Source organism: Labrus mixtus, chromosome 18, assembly GCF_963584025.1.
Source record: "Labrus mixtus chromosome 18, fLabMix1.1, whole genome shotgun sequence".
NCBI classification, from domain to species: Eukaryota; Metazoa; Chordata; class Actinopteri; order Labriformes; family Labridae; genus Labrus; species Labrus mixtus.
This window is the reverse complement of record NC_083629.1, coordinates 3,067,521-3,087,765: the sequence shown is the minus strand read 5'-3', so window position 1 is coordinate 3,087,765 and position 20,245 is coordinate 3,067,521. Positions and strand designations below refer to the sequence as shown.

General features: G+C 38.5%; 1 protein-coding gene and 1 long non-coding RNA gene across 4 annotated transcripts in view; one reads left to right on the top strand and one right to left on the bottom strand.

The window, feature by feature from the left end:
- alk (ALK receptor tyrosine kinase) overlaps window positions 1–20,245 on the top strand; it is a 385,940-nt gene that overhangs the window by 25,019 nt on the left and 340,676 nt on the right. The gene's annotated exons all lie outside the window — the stretch shown is intronic.
- On the bottom strand, window positions 7,790–9,514 carry LOC132992845 (uncharacterized). 2 transcript variants are annotated; one of them, XR_009676387.1, is made up of 4 exons: window positions 9,445–9,514; window positions 9,092–9,247; window positions 8,896–8,981; window positions 7,790–8,187 (listed from the first exon to the last, which is right to left on the bottom strand). It is a non-coding gene; the product is annotated as an uncharacterized LOC132992845 (long non-coding RNA). The 2 variants fall into 2 exon arrangements; XR_009676386.1 differs by having other exon boundaries at window positions 9,096–9,247.

Genomic DNA, 20,245 nt, shown 5'->3' with positions numbered 1-20,245 from the left:
GGACATTGTTGTTGTGTTTTGCTTTTGATTAAATTTGGCCATCTGAGTTGAAATACATCCACAAATCATGGCTCAAGATGGCTCTACCATGACAGCCGAGACGGACCGTTCTGGAGATAAAGAGAAATGGACCCCTGCATGCCAACTCCTGATGACAGTTAATTAAAACATGAAAGCGTAAGAGGAGCAGGATGACCCTCTTGATGAAACATGTGGGATTAAGCTATAGCATGCCTCACTTGTGTGCGTGGGTCACTGAGTGAAGGCATTGACCAGTTGTGGCTGTGACTCATTTGTCTCCAGCCCAGTTGCTCCCTTTGGAATTGAACAGGACTCAGTCGGGGCGGACGATGAATGCCAGCTGGCTGTTAAAAGAAAAAAAACAAACAAATGAAAAAGAGAGGCCAAAATAATGGCTGCCAGCAGAAGCAAGCGAGACCCTGCTCTTACTCTGATTAAACATCAGGGCCTTCAGAGCCGAGGAAGCCATTAGAGATGGATTGTATTGGCTTTTGTAGAGATCTGTGCTTCTATTTTAAAGAAAGGCATGTCAGCGATGGGAGGTTTTGGTCTTTTGCCCCGCCACAAGGATGTGTTTGGTCAAGCCGAGTTGAAAGGACAACAGCTTTCAAATCTGTATTGAGCTTTCATTTATTCCGTACAAAAGAGGAAGCTGCACAGACAGCTCAAGGCAAAACATGAAAGAGGACAAATGCTCCAAAAGAAGCATTTTTTTTTTGACCATGTTTGTATCTATCACAAAAAAGGAAAATCTAAAATTAAAATGCCCCGAGACTCTACAGAATATTATCATCATAATTATAGCAAAAAGTGCAAATGGGTGGCACACAACATGATTTATTCAGTATTTATAAATGTGTAGCAGTTGGTAAGTTGTGACACTTTGAAAGGTTGTGCTGCTCATTGTAAACTGCAATGCCATGCCTGTTCAGTCTCACAGCTCACCGCCCTATGGTATCTGCCATCTGGTTCATCCCTGTGAATGCCAGCAGATTGTAAGCCAAAGGCGGGGCACCGAGAGTCCTGCCACCAACCTGAAAATAATGATCAATTTTCCAAAATACATCCAACAGCGTTAGCTGGCTGAGAAAAAATAAAAGAAGAAGAAGACACTGGGCTTTGGAGCACAGAGTATTCTCTCCGCGACACAGCGTTTGACACGTGCAGCCGGAGAGAGATTGCTGAGATTTGTGCATTGATCCGCACACTGGCCCTCTCCACAGGCCTCTCTCATTAGAATAAAACAGGGGGAGAATATTTTTTGTAGAGAATCACAAGACCATCAAAAGAATCAATATGTCTCCAGGAAGAATGGACAGACGGGTCGTGATCTACAGGGGACGTTTCTAGGAGAATGAACGGCTCATGTGAATAACTAATCAGGCTGAGGCAGTGTGCAGGGAAAATGATTGGGAGGATGGAACTTGGAATTAATCAAGAGCTAACTGGGAGAGAAAGGGATGTCTTCTTTTTTTTCTTGCCTTATATGACATACCGATGGTGTGATTCTATAAGACATGCAGGATGAATGTAGGGTAAAGGACATAAAGCATTACAGTTCTGTATCATTAGGATGATTCATTTATAGCAATTCCTTAGACTCATGGATAAGTCCTTTTTAAACTTGACCTCAGTGGTGACTAATAACCGCCTGATTTCGATCAGTAATGTGGTTTAAGTGTGAATATTCTAGGGATAAGAACTTGTAATAATCGCATAGGCTTAATAGTCATTTAAGTTGGATGGATCATAGTTCAAATAAGACCTGTTTTAATTAACACACAAACCCTCTATATAGTGCATATGGTGTCTTTAATTGCAAGCATGCAGTGGGTAAAAAAAAACAGAAGCCAGGTAACATTAGAAGGCGCTTTTTCTTTCTACTCATAAATGTGCCGGGCACCAAGACAAGCCTCTTATCACTAAAAGGTCATAAACTGGCTCGAGGGGGCTGTTAAGCGTGTCCTCTGGCTCTCGTTCTAATGCCAATCTCATAGCTGTGCCAGGACATTTAGTACAGGAAAGGAGTTTAAATCGTGTTGTGGGAACAGAGCCACGTCAGAGGAAAAACAGGCAGGAGTCCGAATCCTGCTAATGGGGACAAAAAATTGTGATTCACAAAGACAAAATATTAAACAAAGCACAACTGTGTCAAAGCACATCTTTGGCAAAATGATGAGAAATCAATGTGCAGGAAGACTTAAACACTTCACGGCCTCGTTTAAATGAGTTACAGGCTCCCATCCGCTGTCTTACTCGACCTTTTTTTTTTTAACACTAAGTAGTAAAACTGCAAATCCAGCCCTTTTTCTTTTTGACCCAGCGGGAACACAGTGATTAATTACATCTCCGTGCATTGTCTTCCATCTGGCAGGGTTACTTATCTCCCCAGGATGAATGACTGCTTAAACTGCTACCATTTCATCTGCTGTTGGGTCTTTCTGCCCCTAAAAGTGGTAATAATGTGAGTGCAAATGAGTCATTTTCTCACGTAACTGAAATGATTTCTTTATAATACGTACATGATGAGTAGTCATGAAGTTATGCACAGACTCTACTGTTGTTGCACCGGAGGGGATTACTGAATATAGGGCATGCAGTTTATGGAGCATACGGTAAAGGGTTGACATTGTTAAAAGACTATAAGGGACCGATAGACTTCAAGTGAGGCTCTACTTTTGAAGAAAGACACACAAGAGATAATCTTGAAATGAAACAGTTAATGAATAAAAAATGACTTTACTCAGTCCAAAGTGGTAAATATTATGGCTGTTACAATCTCTCTGCCTTGGGTTGAATAATTAATAATATTGGCAAATCTTTACCAAAGTCAAGGCAGTTATTTTTTCCTTGCTGATAAAATTGGAGACTTAGTAGGGGTGTGTCCAGACTTTTTTGATCCTTGTGGCCCAACTGGAGCACTGATGAAAAGGTGGCTTGAAGTATGTGAGAGCACAAATAAAAATGAAAAGAATTCTATTTAACCTTTCTGACTCCACTCGAGTCTACATTTACATTTTACATTTAAGTCCCCAAACATTTAAATATATAAAAGTTGATATAATACTGTGTAAAAAAAAGAAAGTATTTCTTATTTTGAAAAACAACCCAGGATTTTTTGAAGGCTAGCAAAATGCAGTCTTCATGTTGTGTAGTTTGACCTCTCATTTTCTCACATGTGACAAATTGTTTGTCATTTCATTTAACCACAAGCCAGATGAAAACATGTCCAGGTTGCCCCCATGTGTTTTGCGTCTCTGTATAAATCAAACTGTGTGTGAAACGTGGCAGTTTGATGCTGCTTCAAAGCGCACGCTGCATATCAATGTAAACACTCACATGCCCTCGTCTCTGCTCGAGGTCTCAGAAGATGAACGGGAAAAGGAAAACTGCGTCTTTGCAACCAGGGAGCTATAGACGGATAGTCAAATAAACAGGTGCTGAAGAAGAGAGAGATGAAAGGTAAGACAGGCTTGAGAAATGATGGTGAGAAAAGAAGAGGAAGGGATATGTGACGCTTTGCTCAATGAACAGTGTTGAGTTATTCATGCAGTTTCAAAGTGAAACTTCAAAAAACAGTATTGTAGGCTACATCTCTCATCTTTCCTGTCCTTTGAGTTTTCTGAGAGATGGCAACGTGTAAATCTTGGGCCAATACACAAGTGAGGTATCACTGTGGTAGATAGTGTATGGAATACATATGCTTCCAGGTTCATTAACTGGGATTCTTCTACTTGGAAAATCATGTTTTCATTCTCCTACATACTTCTTTTGTTTTTTTTTTTCTTTTGAAAATATGTTTTAGTTTGAGAGAGAAAAATGAAAAGAAACATGTTGGAGAAATCTGCTCATTTAAAACAACACTGTGCTTAGCTTCTTTTGAATTCTGTTCACTTGGTTTTGAATAACCAGCACTTCCTCAGATTTTAAAATCAGTTCAATAGTTCATACTTATCATCATACTTGATCTCATGAAGTGGCAGTATAACGTTCAGTAAAAATGCTCTGTGCTCATACAGTGAGGGCTAATAATATAACGTAATATAGCCTTAGACTATGATTGATCTGTACTACCTGTGTAAATGCAGCAACATGAATATCTGCTCTCTTTTTTTAAAGGCTGGATCTGAAAAATGGACTGCACAGATAAAAGCCTCCATGCACGGTGATGATTAGACTACAGAAAGTCGCTTTGCTAGCTTTAAAACAAAGCACAGTGTTGTTTTATGCTAAGCTATGCTGCTACAGGCTTTGAGCTTTGGTATTGACCTTTTCATGACCTCAAGAAAGGATGTCTCAAATTTCAAACTATTCCTTTAAACTGAAAATGCAAACATAATAGATATGGTTTAATTTACATGTTAAGCAGGATAAAGTCCTACTCCTTATTAGGGGATAAGGAGGATGTCTTTTGATGCCTTGTTTAGCCATCCTATTGTATTCAATGTATTTACCATATGGAAATAAGAACAAGATGGCCATGACAGTTGTTGCCTGTGACCTTCATGATTTCAGCATATGATGAAACAGCATCGATGGGGAGTGAGACACGGTCCATGGAGATTTAGTTGTGGTTGTTATTAGAACACAAAATTCTGAATTTTACAGTGTTTTTCTGTTATCATATTCTAAGTTTCAGCCTTTTTGGGTGTTTATATTTTTGCAGCCACAGTGGAGTGGCTGAAGAAGTACCAAAAAAATATATTGAACAAGATTCTCTGTAGATAACAAACTGTATAAGTGAAGGGTTTATGTAAGAAGCTCTGTCAGAAACTGTAAAAGACTGTAATGATTTTTCTTTTCTACAGATGATTAAGGAAGTCTCATTATTCCAATACTGTTACTCCAGCACTTTATGGTGAAAACAAGACTGACATTAGTAATTTATTATTTCAAACCTTTTCTTTGACTCCAAACACAGTTTAATATCGACCCCTAAAACGCCAAATCTGAAATTCTATTATCATGGAATAAACAAACCATTAAATGGTAAAAACAAATATAACTTCTTTTGCAAAGAAACATCACAGCAGACATGATTGAAGCCTTTAAAACTAAAATAAAAAAAATAGATTTAACTTCAAGAAAGACGAAGGGAACATTAAATGAGGAAATCAGAAAAGAAAACTCAGAGTTTTAACCTTTGAATGTCAAGTTTTGTCTTTATTCTATGGAGGGAAGAACATGAACTTTAAAAAAACATGCGGAAACTGCAGTGTCCAGGCAAGCAAGAAAGAAAGAAAGCGTCCTCGCTTTGGTAATACTGCCCTGCCTTCATGTGTCTGTGAATATTGAATCAATGAAGCACCATAGCACAGAAAAAAACAATAAATGATTTCCCCCCAGACACACTCACTGTCCTTTCGTCTGCTTGCACCCAGGAGAGAGGAGCGTTCATGCGATACCCGTCATTCAGCTGAAAGCACCGAGCAGCTTTTTTCGACAGACCCCGTGCAGGCTGGAGCTTCAAAGCGTCTGTGGGAAAGACTTGTGGAAACCCTGAAAGTGCTGTAATGATCAACATGAACTGTCACAATAACAAACATAGCAGGGGAAAAGGGATTTTTAAATGTATCTTATTTGAAAAAAAAAAAAAGGTGAAAGGGGGTTACTGATAAGGTTAAAGGAAGAATGTGCCACTTTTTGATCCAGTAGATGTCGCCCTTGAGCACCAGCTTGAGCACCTAAAACAAACTGCTGTTTGGCGACACCTTTGCTATTCTGAAGCCTCCGCTCTCCTCCAGCGACACACCTCCAACTCGAGTTTGCACGAAGAAGTTTAGCGCAAGAGGCGGGGAGAATTGTCCTTGACTCGAGCTGCAATCTCCTAAGGCCTGCATTGTTTTGTTAGCAGGCTAATGCTAGCACATTCTAGTTTGCTCATTGCTTCACCTTTCATTTTAATTGACAAAGAATGACTCAGATCTTAAAACGTTTGCAAGACATCAAAATAAGCAGTGAGTAGGCTATGTTACTTTTTTTCTCGAGTCCTTGACAAAAACAGCTTTATTACGCAAAGAGAGGAGCGAGGAGTGTAAACACGACTCGAGCTTCTCACTCATTTTCGACGGTCATGACTCAGAGAGACATTTACATAAGATGTCATTTATTTCTACTATATTTGTGTGAAAATGTCACATATTCTTCTTTTATATAACAACTTACCACATGTGTAACATTTGAAAAATAGTTTTAAAACATGACTAAACTGAACACAGCTTCAAATAGGCCCAATCACCTGTGCCCACACTGCAGGTGCAACAGTCGAAAATAAAAGTGTGATTTTATGTAATAGGTCAAGTGGGAAAATCATGGAAAGTACAGTATAACAGACACAGATAGAGAGAACAGCTATCACTATTTCAGATGGAAAGATACAGTAAAGGACATGGGAGGGATATGTAGCATGCATTGAAGTATACCCACTTGTGTTGCTATGGAGAGTAAATAAGACATTTTGTCTTTTTTTGTCTGTGTTATAAAAAGACGCTTTTACATAATATACAGAAAGCTTATTCAGATTAACCTTTCAGGATGAAGGCCTCCCAGGCCCCTGACTGTGTAATCATGAATTCTGTAGGTTAAGCCTCCAAAGTATATATTCTGACCTTTAGTTTTTAGATGCCATATTGTTTAATATACTGAACATGAAAATTAACATGTGTTGCTCTATTTTAACCCACATAAATTCTCGAATTCCCCAGCGTCCATGATTGGAACAAAATGTAAGAAACTTGAAGTCTTGAAGATTTCATCAAAAACATGTAAATGCCGGCAGATTTCCATCACACTTAAAGGCTTACTTTCACTTTGAAATTCAATGCAAATTGAGTTTTTTTTCCACATCATTTGATCGTAAGTGCTGTCTTTGTGGCATGGTGACATATTGTGGTCGGCTTTTTTCCTACACATGAAGGCTGAAACATACACAAAGCCTAGAATAAAACATGCGCTACAAGCTAATTACTCAGTTGTTGATTCATTTGTGGTTGAAATTCACAACAGTTAACATCATAAAGGGGTCATACACAGGTTTACCTTGAGGCTCCCACTTCTGTCATGAAGAAATGTGGCTATTTTGGGCATATTCTTCTGTTGTTTGTGTCTTTTTCATAGCAAACGAATGGCAAGTGTGTCTGTGTAATGTTCCCAGTCCATACAGTCAAGATCAAATCTTTTTATAATTAATAAAAGGGAAACCTTTCCCAAAAATTTCCCCTGACCTTCAACCAATTACACTGTAAACCCAAACAAGTTGAAAGTACTCAAAATGTTTGTCGTAACTGATTACCTCAAAGTTTTTGAGTAGTAGAAATAACAATTTTGAGTAGAACTGAAAATAAAAAATATAACTTCTGTTCACTCAATTGTTTTCTTATTTTCTTTTTTAATTTTTAAGTTTTCCCAACTCAAATGTATTACTTTTAAAAAATATATTTTTAAGTTATGCATACTTGCATTAATTGATTTGATGATACTCATTCAAATTAAATCCAACCAACTCTACTCAATACATTTATTTGTGCTCAACCCAAAGCCTGGGGGAAATCTAATCAAAAAATTAAATTGTGCTAAACTTATACACCGAAGGAAAAAGATAAACAAAATAACTTCTCATCAGCTCAAAATGTACAAGAAAACCCTCATTTCAGTAACAATTGTTAAAAAATAGTAATACAACTCACTTTGTTCAGTTCACCTTTTTTATTCAAGTTTAAAACAATCTATACAACTTGAAACAACTGGAACTGTATTTTAATGGAACATTGACAGTGTTTATTTTACACAGGATTTAAAGAACCTTAAACTGTGCTATAAGGTGCAAATTAAGGACATTATTAGAAATAACCAATAAATTTAAACAAAATATGAGAAAATAACTTTTGTGGAATCAAAAGCAAATAAAGATCCAATTATTTAACATAATGAATCACACGTATCATGTGCTGAGGTAGATAAGGAACCTTATAAAATGATTACCTTCAGATAAAAACCAACATTATGAAAATGTGCATCATCCAACCTGGGGAGACCTGTCACATCAAGGTCTGCTTCAATCACATCAGAAATGCTGTCAGGGTTGAACTGGATGGTACCAGTGGAGCTGTCAGTGACCACATAGAGGAGAGCTACAGGGGTGTCTTCAAAGTTTGGCTTATTGTCCCACTGCAAAAATAAAAGGAAAAAAAGATGGAGATAATCCCAGTAACAAGATTACAAGTCCTGCACAGTAGGCTCTTGCTCCTCACACAATTAAAAGCATCAGTAAATATGTTTCTGTCTTGACACAACACTCGCATGTAAATATGCATGTTGGCAGTTACTGGCAGTCACACTTTTTTCTCTGTCTATACTGGCTCTATAATACCTACTGAATGTGAGCCACTGTAAGGATGGAAGGACAAAATTCAAAGTCCTAATTCTGTTTTAAAATGCGACCTAAAGTTCATTATTATTACGAGGCCTCTAGAACTCAGACTTAGCCAAATCACATCAAAGATAATCATGCTTCCTCCTCCTGCCACAAAAAAAGAAAATCAACTAATTCTTGTTTTTTTACCTCTGACTGCTGAAGCACCATTTTAGCTTCAGCCTAACAACGGGAAGATTTTCTTATGTTCAACAAGGATTGAGAATGTCTTACAGTTGGACCTGGCCTAATACAGTATGCCTCATGGAGTGGAAGAACAATAACAGTCCTTATACTCTTTCACTGTAATTAACACATGCAAGCCTTATATTTAGAATATAGAAAAATCTAAACCCATCTCTTCTTCTATTAAAGTCTGTTAAATGCAGGAAGTCACATTTTACTTTACAAAAACAGTTTACACTAGTCATTGATATTGACATTTTCATAATTGCACTGAGTACATACTTGAAGATCTTGAAGATCCCCTTGCAGGTACAATGGGAGGGTATGAAGAGCCAGAGTGCTTCTTGTGTACATCATGCTGTTCCTAGGCCTAAAAAGAAATTCATTTTTAAATTCTCATTATGACTAAGAATGAATGATCATTATTAACCTTAGCTGCAGGTTAAAATGATTATTCTTATGTATGTAATTTACCTACAGCTTATAAATCCTCCTGCAGCGCCTGTCTCTCATGTCGCTGAGGCCTTCTGCCTGTATGCTGTTGCAGTGTGTGTTGGTCCAGCTGGTTGTAGAATGTGTTGTGAAGGTTCATATTTGTGATGCAATGGAACTCAACAAACAACTGCAGACCTACAGGAACATAAAAGTATATCGATGAACAGTTTTTAACTGTAACACTGAAAATAGATTATTTGTAGTTTTACTTAATATTCAGTTTGATCCAAGGGAAATAGATTCAATTAGCAATATGACATAATTTAGATTATTCCAGTTCATCATAATCAAATGCTTATGTTTATTTTAATTTAACAACAAATCATACTCACCAATACAAAGGTTGATATGCAGTGAGTCAGGTGACTGGGGGATGATGAAATGCTTTCAGCAGCTCTCCCTTAATGGGCACAAATTATATGAAAACAAGCTAAGATTAGTTAAAATAATGGCCCTGTGAAAAACTGCTTGCACTATATACTTGAATCTATTTTATAATGTTCTGTTGAACAAAGACATGTATGTTTGTAAGGCAGCACAGTTCATCACACCGCAAACTACAGTTTCAACAAACAGCCCTCACCAATATGAAACTTTTGTCACCACAGTGGAACATGTCCCTAATATTATAATGCAGTAGACCATTAAAGATTATCACTCTACTGCTGGGGCAGACAAAAGGCTGTGGGTTCACAGGTAATAATATAAAAAGTTTAGAAATGGCTTACTTCTTACCTCAGTGCTCTTCCTCCACTTCAACCTGATGGGAAAGATCAGTCACATACGATATAAATACAAACCAGGATCACTCATTAAACAAACATATTTTAGTTAGTCACACAACTCTCTATTTAATGGTTAATTAAATATTTAATTAACGTTGCGTTCCGTTCTTCTTTGTCATGCAGTCTGACAAATGATTATGACGAAGAACATTATATTTTATCTCAAACACGTTACTTTCAGCGCAGCAGCTTACCTGCCTCCACAGTAGGGTCAAAGTACAGCTAAATAACGTTGCTGCAGTTTCAACAACAGTTAGCTCAAGATATTAGCATGCTAACGTTATAGCTTCTGTTAACGTTATACACCTGTAAACAGGCACGAGAAGTTTGAGAAACTTTTTTACTCACCACAGCAGATGACTTAGAACAAGGAACAGCCCGAGACTTGAAATGATGCCAGTCAGTTGAATGGTAGTGGCTTCAGTCACTGGCACACCTTTCAACTGGTAACTTTCAAACTTGTGGCGCTTCTAGCATGGCCGTTGTGAGTTTTTCAAAAGCGTGAGTGAACGTAGCGATGTCGATGATGTCATACGCTGCGTCCCTCTGTTAACTCAAATTATATGATTTAGACATGGATATTAACTCAAACACATTGATCCATATTAAATTAAAACACATCACTCGTTCAGAGAACTCAATAGTTTATTGTTTTGTTAACTAATTTAACTTTGTTAACTGCTTTTAAGTTCTGTACCCTTAATGGCTTTGAGTTAGTAATACTGTTCAGGTTTACAGTGTAGCTTGCACAAGATTTGAGTAAATACTCAGATGTACCTTTTTGAAAGACAGGTTTAATTGCAAATTTCATACAATTCTTAAATCCTGTCAGCAGATTGAATTTGAAAACTTGAACACCAATACTGCAGTGTTTCCTTTCACATGCTAAACATGAGCAGAGGATCTCAAGTAAAGACATAGCCAGGGACTGTCATTAGCAACACCCGCTAGTTTGACTTCACTTCTGCAGAGTCTGCACACTGATTTGATGCACACACACTTTGTGTCCACTTAACTCAGAGCTCATCCCTCAGCCAATGCTGGAGCACCAGATGATGAAAGATGACCTAGATTGCTTTTGTGGAGTCAGGCCGTGTGCAGTCACTCCGTGAGTGTGTGTGACAGAAAAACAAGGTGGCGTATCTGGGAAGCTAAGCTAGCCTTATTCCCTCTGGCCCTCATAAACAAAAGACACAAACATCCTCCACAGACTGGTAGAATAAAAACTTTCCCGACCACTTACGCATGCCTTGTCTTTATGTGTACACTTTTACATCATTGCACGACGAGCTTGCCAGACATTTTTGGCAGCGTCTCAGTCTACCTTGTATCCAGCGTCGCTAATGAGACAAGCCTTATTTTGCTAATTTTCGCCTTTCTCCGGGGGAGACCCTCCTTCCAAATAGGACAGCTGAGGATCTGTAAACACTGACACAAAAGAGAAAGAGCTTTACCAACTGCTGCATGCCCTGCACTCATCATTTCACAGATATTACACTTCAGACCATAAAGGCCTGCAGAATACAAATGTCTCTCAATCTTTCAGCCATTTTCAGTTTTTAATGATCCCAAACCATTGTTAATTGTTAATTTTTCAAATAGCGCAATTATAATGAAGAGCTGTGCAAACACTTATTTGCTGTGCTAAATAGAAGGTTTGATACATGGAAAGGCAAAGGACATCAGTTTTTAGAAAAAATTGCCAATCTGTGTTGTTCACACATGGAAAGCGGGACTCTGAGCTAATGAGTAGTTAACGAGGACTATTACACTAATCAGCACGCAGTCAATACTAATGTGTAGTCACCATGAAGCAAGCTGTTATTGTATTTATTGATTCAGATCTTTCAGAACACCTTTTGTTTTTTCTGTTCATCCTCATGTCACGATTTGTTTTTTGTTAAGATTGATCTTTAACTGGCATCTACCAAATGTTCCCACAGATGACCACAAACTTCTCTGAATCACTCCTGCAGCTCCAGCACTTCCATCTCTCTCTCTCTCTCCCTGAATACTGCAGAGCCTAATGGCTGTATCATGCGCTCAGAGAGTCTCTTTAAATACAGTACGTGCCTCCGAGGCTTTCAGCTCAGCACAGCTGACAGCGTCTGTGTCACTCAGCTGTCTTCTGCAGGCATAATTAAAACTTCCTCTGCAGGCCGGCGCACAGGTCTAATTGATCTCAGACAGAGTAAGGACATGCTCAGTGACACACACACACTAATGACTGCACACACACTCAGGAAGATCCACACATATCTTAAAGCTGGTTTCATAGAGGAACACAGTACAGAGTGTTCTGTACGTGCAATGCCTTAATGCACAAGCACACATTTACACGGGTGCATAATGCAAAGCATGTTTAGGGTCAGAAACAGGTTTTTGGAGCAATTTGTTACTAATTAATTGATTAAAACTAAAGCTTGGTGGGCAAGAAAAAATACATTAGCATTTTTAGTGGTTTTCAACTTGCTTCTTTCAGGGAATACTTTTACCAGTTGTGTTGATTACATCCTGTGGTCTTTGAATTCCCACACTCTCACATTCCTTTCATACGCTCTGAAGCACGGGGCATTTGTAAATACTGTAAAAAGAAAAGAAGCTTATTATGCAGAGAGAAGCAATTAATCTGGTGGCTAATAAGAGAAATTTCCCTACATTTACACCCGATTATGATTCTGATTTCAGAGACTCTCTTTATAACCAAAGAAATGTCTTCTACAGGTGTTATAGATTGAACTCTGCCATGAATGTAGCAGAGTAGACTCCAAATAACTTAATAGTTTGAGAAACACGGCTCATTCCGAATAAACATGACCTTAAAAGTTTGCCAAAGATGACAAAAATGATGGGAGAATTTGTTACTTTGAGAGCAAGGGGCATAGTGATTGGAAGCTACTTGAAGATTACCAAAGTAGCAAAATGAATGAAGAGAATATCTCCAAAGAGGGTTAAAAAATAATATCCGATGTCAACTCCCAACGGGGATAGGGACCATGCCCCCATTTGGGTGAAAATGCCACTACTACTACTATCATATCCTTGTCTTTAAATTATACATTTGTACCTTTGTCTGGGAGTTTGCATGATTTGCTGTCTGTTAAACCAGTGAGCACCAGCTAAGATTTCAATGTTGAAATTGTGTCCAAAAGAGGGTGAACTCTTTTCAACCAGCTCTTTCTAGACATGTCTGTGAATGAAGGTGCAGAGCATCGGACTTGAATGCATGCAGTCGTAAGTTTTGAATCCAGGCCTAGTCCTGCATCTTTTTTTTTTTTTTCATTGATCACTGTGACTTGTGTTCACTTTTCACTTACACAATCATTTTAGCCACAGTAAATATTAAATTCATGTTGGAAAACGTTGTTTGTTAATGTGTGATTAATCTTATGACAGAAGAAGATTACCGGGTGAAATCTGTTCTGAACATAGACGCTTTATCAACATCTTCAAATCGTCTGCGGAGAGACTTTTGCTGTCTTTTCAACGTAAATATGCTGGCTCCGAATCCCTGCCCTGGTGTCTGTAAAGCATTTCGGTCAGCTCATTTTGTTTCAAATGTGCTATGGAAACCACTTGGATTTGACTTACCCGGCCTGGTCAATCAGAGTGGTTCCCATGAGGTGTCTTGAGCAAATAAGTTTCCCATCATGAAATAGATTGTCACATCATTCTTTGGTGCATTTCTGCAGCCTCTGTGAGAAGGTTTCAGTCAAAATATTATCTAGCAATATCTTTGTTCCCAGCGGTTTTTGATGCATAACTGGGCTGTTTGGAACCAAACATTGAAGCTTCATGGAAAGTGATACTCAGGAATTCTCAAATTGGACTAAAATAAATCTCAAAGCAGATCAGTTAGCGATCATCTGTAATTCCACTGTGGTCTATTCATCTCAAATATGCCAATTCAAAGCAATATCATCACATGATTATGGATGAATATGTTTATTGAATACTGTACGACATAAACCAAGCAGCTAATTTGTCAGCACATAAAAATCACAGTCATATTATCCCATTTCCACATGTACTGCTCTGTAGAGCCTTTAAACCCAGAGCTCTAATCTGCCATTGTGTGTTATCACCTATTCTCTGCCCCAACCCAATAAGTGTCTGCTTTCAGTATATAAAAGTAAAGTCTCCATGTTTTTTTATGATATGGGAGTGAGGAGGCGCACCTCTTTATGACAAGGAGCATATTGGCGGAAAGATTTAAGAAGCGATGCATAACACGCCGCGCTTTGAAAATATGATCATAAAGATGCTGTCCTCTACATAAGCAAGTTGTCTTCAGGTTACAGCTGCCTTTACGACACAGGCGAACCTCACAGAGCCATTAAGTTCTAAAGCTTTGATAATCAGAGGAAGGGGAGTGCCTTTAAAAAAATCTGGGGTGTCTTGTTTGTGCATCAAGCACAGCTTTAAAACTCAACAATATGACTGGAGAGCACTCAGAGAGTACATGGCTCCCCTCAGGCTGTTTAATTCTTTAAACAGGAAAACTTACAAAAATGGAAAATGTTTGGAGTTTAGAGGGAGAATTTTTAAGCCAGTGTGCATCAAACCAGCAGAGGTGTAAAAGACAATGAACCACAAGTGTCATTAGCCATCAAGCCAAATGGACAGTGAAAAAAGATAAGAATGTCTAATAGGAACAGAAATGCTGTGAAGAAGTTGACATGCAAATAGTTTGAAAATATTGTTAATGAATATATATATTCAATTCCTAAGTTCTCTTTTTCGATTGTTCATTAGATAAATCTAATTAGTACATTTATTAAAATGTCAATAACTTGACTTTTGTATTTTTAACGGCCAATCAAAAAGATAATTTTTGAAGAGATTTCAAAATTTAAACCAAACAAATGTTGAATCTTGACTTGTGAATCTTGAATTCTCTTTTTGATTGCACATTAAAATCAAATAATCAACAACTTTTTGAACTTGCGAGACTCTTTTTATCAAATAATGAACTATAATGCAATGAAATGCTTTATTACTTTTACCTTGACACTTGTTCCCTTCACAGACAACAAAATGTATTGTTTAGCTAATTAGAGTTAGCCATTGGGGAATTAAATCTACAGTAAATCATGTCAGGTAAGATTTAAACTCTTTGTTTGAAAGCATTTTAGATCATATTCTATCACCCTTGGCATGATAACTTAAACTGGATGTTGAAACTATTGCAGATAATCAAATGGCTGGTCCACACGTTTCCCCAAATTCCTGTCATAGTCTTGTTATCCAAAAAGGTGCTTGCTGTCCTTTAGTACTTTAGTCATACCATGAACTGGTTTCATGACTTTATCACCCCAGACTTGCCACACATCAAATTCTGTGAAAGTTTGACTCCATGAGGATTTTTTGGGTTATAGCAGCTTGGATGCTGTCCTCTCAAACCACAACATCTCTTTACAACAGCAGGGATACAAAAGTAGTCACAGCAGAGCAGGAAGCATGCTGAGGAGGACAGGAAATAAGCACAAGAACAAATTTCCGTTTGCCGGTCCAGGTACTCTCAAATGAAATTCTTCTGTCATTGAAGTGCGCATACACAGAACCACTCTGATAGATGACAAGGCTGATAAAAGGAATGTAAGCTGGCATATCATTATAACAGTCTAAGGCAAAGGCATGGACCCATATCGGCAGAAAACACTGTGAATCAGCACACTCTCTTTCTATCAGAGGTTGTACCTGTCCTTCCTCATTCAATCCAGGGCTCAGATTAACAATTACTGAACCACATTCGATTGCACATTTGCCCTACTGACATATTCCCAGTGGGCTTCATTAATGTTGAGAACCCCAACCTCGGAACATGAGGAAAGTAATAGATATTTCATGATAGCCATCTTTACATCCATCTGTCAGAATTATTCAGATTCTACCTGGAGGCGCCTGGAGAGTTGAATCTTACATGACAACTACCAACTGTGTAAAATAGCACAGACATCTGGGCGTCTTGAGTTGTTCATCTAATCTAAACCCCAGTCAAGTGATGCTTCTGCTGTCCAGGTAGCATTAAATATTACTGGGTTCTGCTGTCAATGTAGTGAATCTGCCAGATGGCTTTTTAAGAACAAACAGTTGTGTTTTGCCCTGAGTTTCAAGATGACCCTGACCAAAAAAATAAAACACTAAAAGTTCTTCTTCAAGGGATGAGTGGTTGTGCTAGGATTTGGCAGTGGGATTTCATGCCCCGGTGGGATTGCTTCCTTAAGCTTCTACAGCGGTGCATATGCGAGGCACAGAGCGTGATCACTTCATGTTCCCTGGTGAGGCAGCACTAGAGATGGAGATAAACAGAAGGGTTCAACTGGAGTTGTTTCTGGAGAGAAGAAGCACAGGGCAGAGCGGGTCAGCAAGAATGACTTCGCCTTCAACAAACATGCTGACAATCCATACTGTGGAGTTACTTACCACGTGATCTTCAGAAATGCATGGGACAGGAGTTATCAGAAAGTGTTCTTCTATCTGTTACGTGATAGCGTTGGTTTGAATTAACTTCAGTTTAATGCAGGAAAACAGTCCATATTGAGAGCAAAATAAGCAAAAACCCATTCATCAAAATGCAATCCTGGAACCAATGCTCTTTCTATAGATAACAATTTAGCTTTTTAATAATGTATTTGAACAGAAATCTGCACATAAATGCAAATAATCTGGTAGTAGATGTTGTCTCCCAACTCCATTCTCCAATCATAAGTTGCTATTTTGACTAGCGTACAAAAAAGGAAGTCTTGGCCTGGATATCCATTATCCATAATCTGGATATCTACTGGCTACTCTTGAAGACCTGAAATTTATCTGAGACAAACTTGTTGCCAATGCCCAATCAGGACTTGTTGCCAATGCCCAATCAGGACCCAAGATTGCATAGTGCATAAAGGTGTATGTAAAATCTTATATACTGTACCAAGCAAATCATAACCAAAACAAACACAGTGCATGTGTTGACCTGTGTCATTCAGTTATCTCCTGTGAAGCATCACTAGGCCCATATACATAAATACTGATCCAAATGTATTTCTAGGCTCACAAGACATACATTGATCACATACATAATTCAGTTTTTTTCTGTAATCTTCTGGATTTCCACACAGTGCAATCAACAAACAGTGACCCAGATACCAGAGAGTTTCCATCATTATGCGTGACAAATGATGCTCCTGCAATTACAGCTACAGTTGCCTTTTATCCGCCCTTCACTGTTTATCTGCAGCATCCAGCTCGAGGTGTCACACATTAGAAATCTTTACTTCCCTGTCAGTGGCTGTAAGTAAGACAGAGCATCTGAGAGTGAGAGAGTCCAACAGCAACCATATCATTGCATCTGGATTGATAATCAAGCCAAGCAGGAGTTTATTGATATGCATTGTTTCCTTGGCTTCAAGAGTGCAGCCCTGACAACTAATTCCCCTCTCTGAATAGAGCCCCCCAGAAAACTCTGAATGCATTTGCTTACCTAATTAGGAGGCAGATAAGCAAGTGGCTGTTGATGTTTCAAGGTATTCTGTGAGCACCTGTCTATCTGCAGATCTCCAGACGGAAGCGGTACAATGGCTGGTTTAACAGCCATTTAACGCTGCAATCACCACACACCCCAGACGCCAATAAAAGACACCGTGCATTTCGTTTGAAATTGACTAAAATCATGTGCTTTTGCAGACGACGCTACAAGGACAAGGAAACCAGGGGAAATAACATTAAAGAGAATGGGCAGTCAGCTCCTCCTCTGTGGTTTTATCGCTGTTTGAGTAAGACAAAGAAGGGGTGATGGGATGTGAACACATGTGGCAGTGATCAGGGTAAACAAGCCAAATCTTATTATAAGCCACAACACTTCTGTATAAAAGAGTTAACTAAATACATTACGTGTAATGTGTTGATTTTAATGTCAACTAGGCTTCCTTGCACAGCACTACTACACTCAGTATTAAATATGTACAATCAATTATGAAATAACCCATGAAAATTGACCATGTTCTATGTAAATTCTACACAGTAATATAGGAAGTAGTTGTACTCTTGTAAACAAGCAAGGCAAGGTAGCTCTATTTATACACCATGTATAAAAAAAAATGTTAAATCACAGTGTTTATAGGATTTAGGAAACATTAGAATGGCATCTAGGAACAATGGGTAATACAAAAAAATGGAAAAAATAAATGAAAACAAATCAAATGAACTAGTATTTATTATATGAAATGTAAAACAAAGGCAGTTACTGTACAAGGAATTCAATCGTTTTATTTTCAGATTTCACATTGGCTTACTGGGATGCAACTTTATTAGACAGACCAGACTACAGCTGTCCACCCTGCTGAAAACAAAAGAATAAATTAATTACCAAAGTTGTATATGAATATGAGACCTTTGTTTCTTCTTTTGTTTGAGATGATAAATACTAACCTTTTTTTTGTTAGACTGGATTTTTTCAGTCATGGTCCATGTTCCGCTTCTCTTGGGTTTCCATTCAGCCTGAAATGAAATAGACAACATTCTGAGGCAAATATAGTTTACGCTTAATTGAATTGATTGTGAATACATGATAGAGTGTAAATTCTTTATTTGGGAAAAGCTAAGGCCGGGCGTGCACTTTACCATCATAAAAATGTTGTGGTGGATTGTCAAACACAAACTGTCCGACTGTATTGTTTAGGATGCACAATGCACTGATTTTGGGATGAAGTCCCAAAATCAAAATTGGCCTGATATTGGGCAGGGTTCACTCGGCCTATCAGGCTAGCATGTCAAACAGTATACTGCATTACAGTGTTATGATATTATGCATCAGGATGGACAAACCTCTTAAACGTAGTTGTAGGGAAATATATGACATGTGAGTAACAGTTAAAGCGTAGAGCAGCTAACTTTGGGGTTGACATAAGGATATGGAATTGGGGGATAAGTGTTGCATGGGGGGTTCATTTGTTGGAGCCATTTGTTTCTGTAACAGGAGACAACTGTGACTTCCTGGCAGAGTGAGACTATTTATCGCTATTGGCAGGGCGGCTGTGAACACCATACCTCTCCCCCATGGGTGTCTGATTGGTAATCCTTCCAATGCATCTCCTTACCTGTGACACAAGGAGACCGACTGTTCCAGGCTTCAGAGCGCTGTGTGCCTGCCAAAAGCCAATTTCCATATATTCTCTTAATTAACTGAACAGGCGCCTTTGGGAATCAGCAATCAGATGTGCATGACACTTAAGTACTAATTCCAAACATGATACACACACTCTCTCATTTGGGCACCACATGCATAATAAACTGTATTTTCTGAATCTGCTAATGATTCATTCTAAGCTTGAGGAAATATTCTAAAGTAAGTGAGAGTATTCTCTGCATGACCAGGTCCCTGATTTCTTTGCACAGGTCGCAGAGATATTTCAGCATTTTTACATAAACGAATGCAAATCAAGCAGAGGCCACTAAACATCAGAGTAAGTCGATTAGTCCTGTTCCTCCCACAGTTGGCCTCACACACAGGAGAGTACACAGAGAATAATTTTTTGGCAGTAATTTACAATATAGCTGAAAGACAAACTCAAGCATATGCTCATTACTGTGGCATAAAATTCACTCTTAGAGTTTATACTACACTCAGAGATGAGCTAAAGCCATTTATATGCACCACTGTAGCACTAGCAAGCCAATGAAAGTCTGTTAGCATCACGCAGACATTGCCTGCACCTGCTGAGTTGACTTTATAGGCTCTACTTTGTGCTCTCAGGCAGGATTTGCTGAGTGTGGAAATGCCAACGCTAAAAAGCTCCCCCTTTTGTCTGTCCATCAGTTCAGTCCTCACCCACCTGTTGTGAGCTATTACAGTCAGTCAAGAGTGTCTCTTTTATAATTATTGGAGTAATCATCTTTGCACTCCTGTAATGAGTATACTCAGAAAGCCTCAACTCTAATTTAATTGGTTATTCTGACAAAGTGTCCCATCTCAGATTGCAGATTCATAATGTAGAGCAGGTTGACCACCACTCACGGGGTTTAGTAGCTAGATTCCCAGCTGCTGCTCCTCTCAACATGTCAGCATTCATGGGCAGGATACTGAACCCCAAACTGCTCCTGATAATCAGGTAGGAGCCTTGAGTGGTCTGTCGATGCCATTCCTGTGTGTGATATGTGCATATGCTTCGATGAATGGAGGGTAAATGCTAACATTATACATAGAAAATGCTACATTTACCATCTATATTTAACATGAGTAGGTTAAACTAATTATTAATATTTGTAACAATTCAGACCCACAGTGACTGTACAAACATTGTGAGTAAGATGTAACACAACCTCTTGCAACTAGCCAGGACTTTAGTTCCAGCTAATGGTT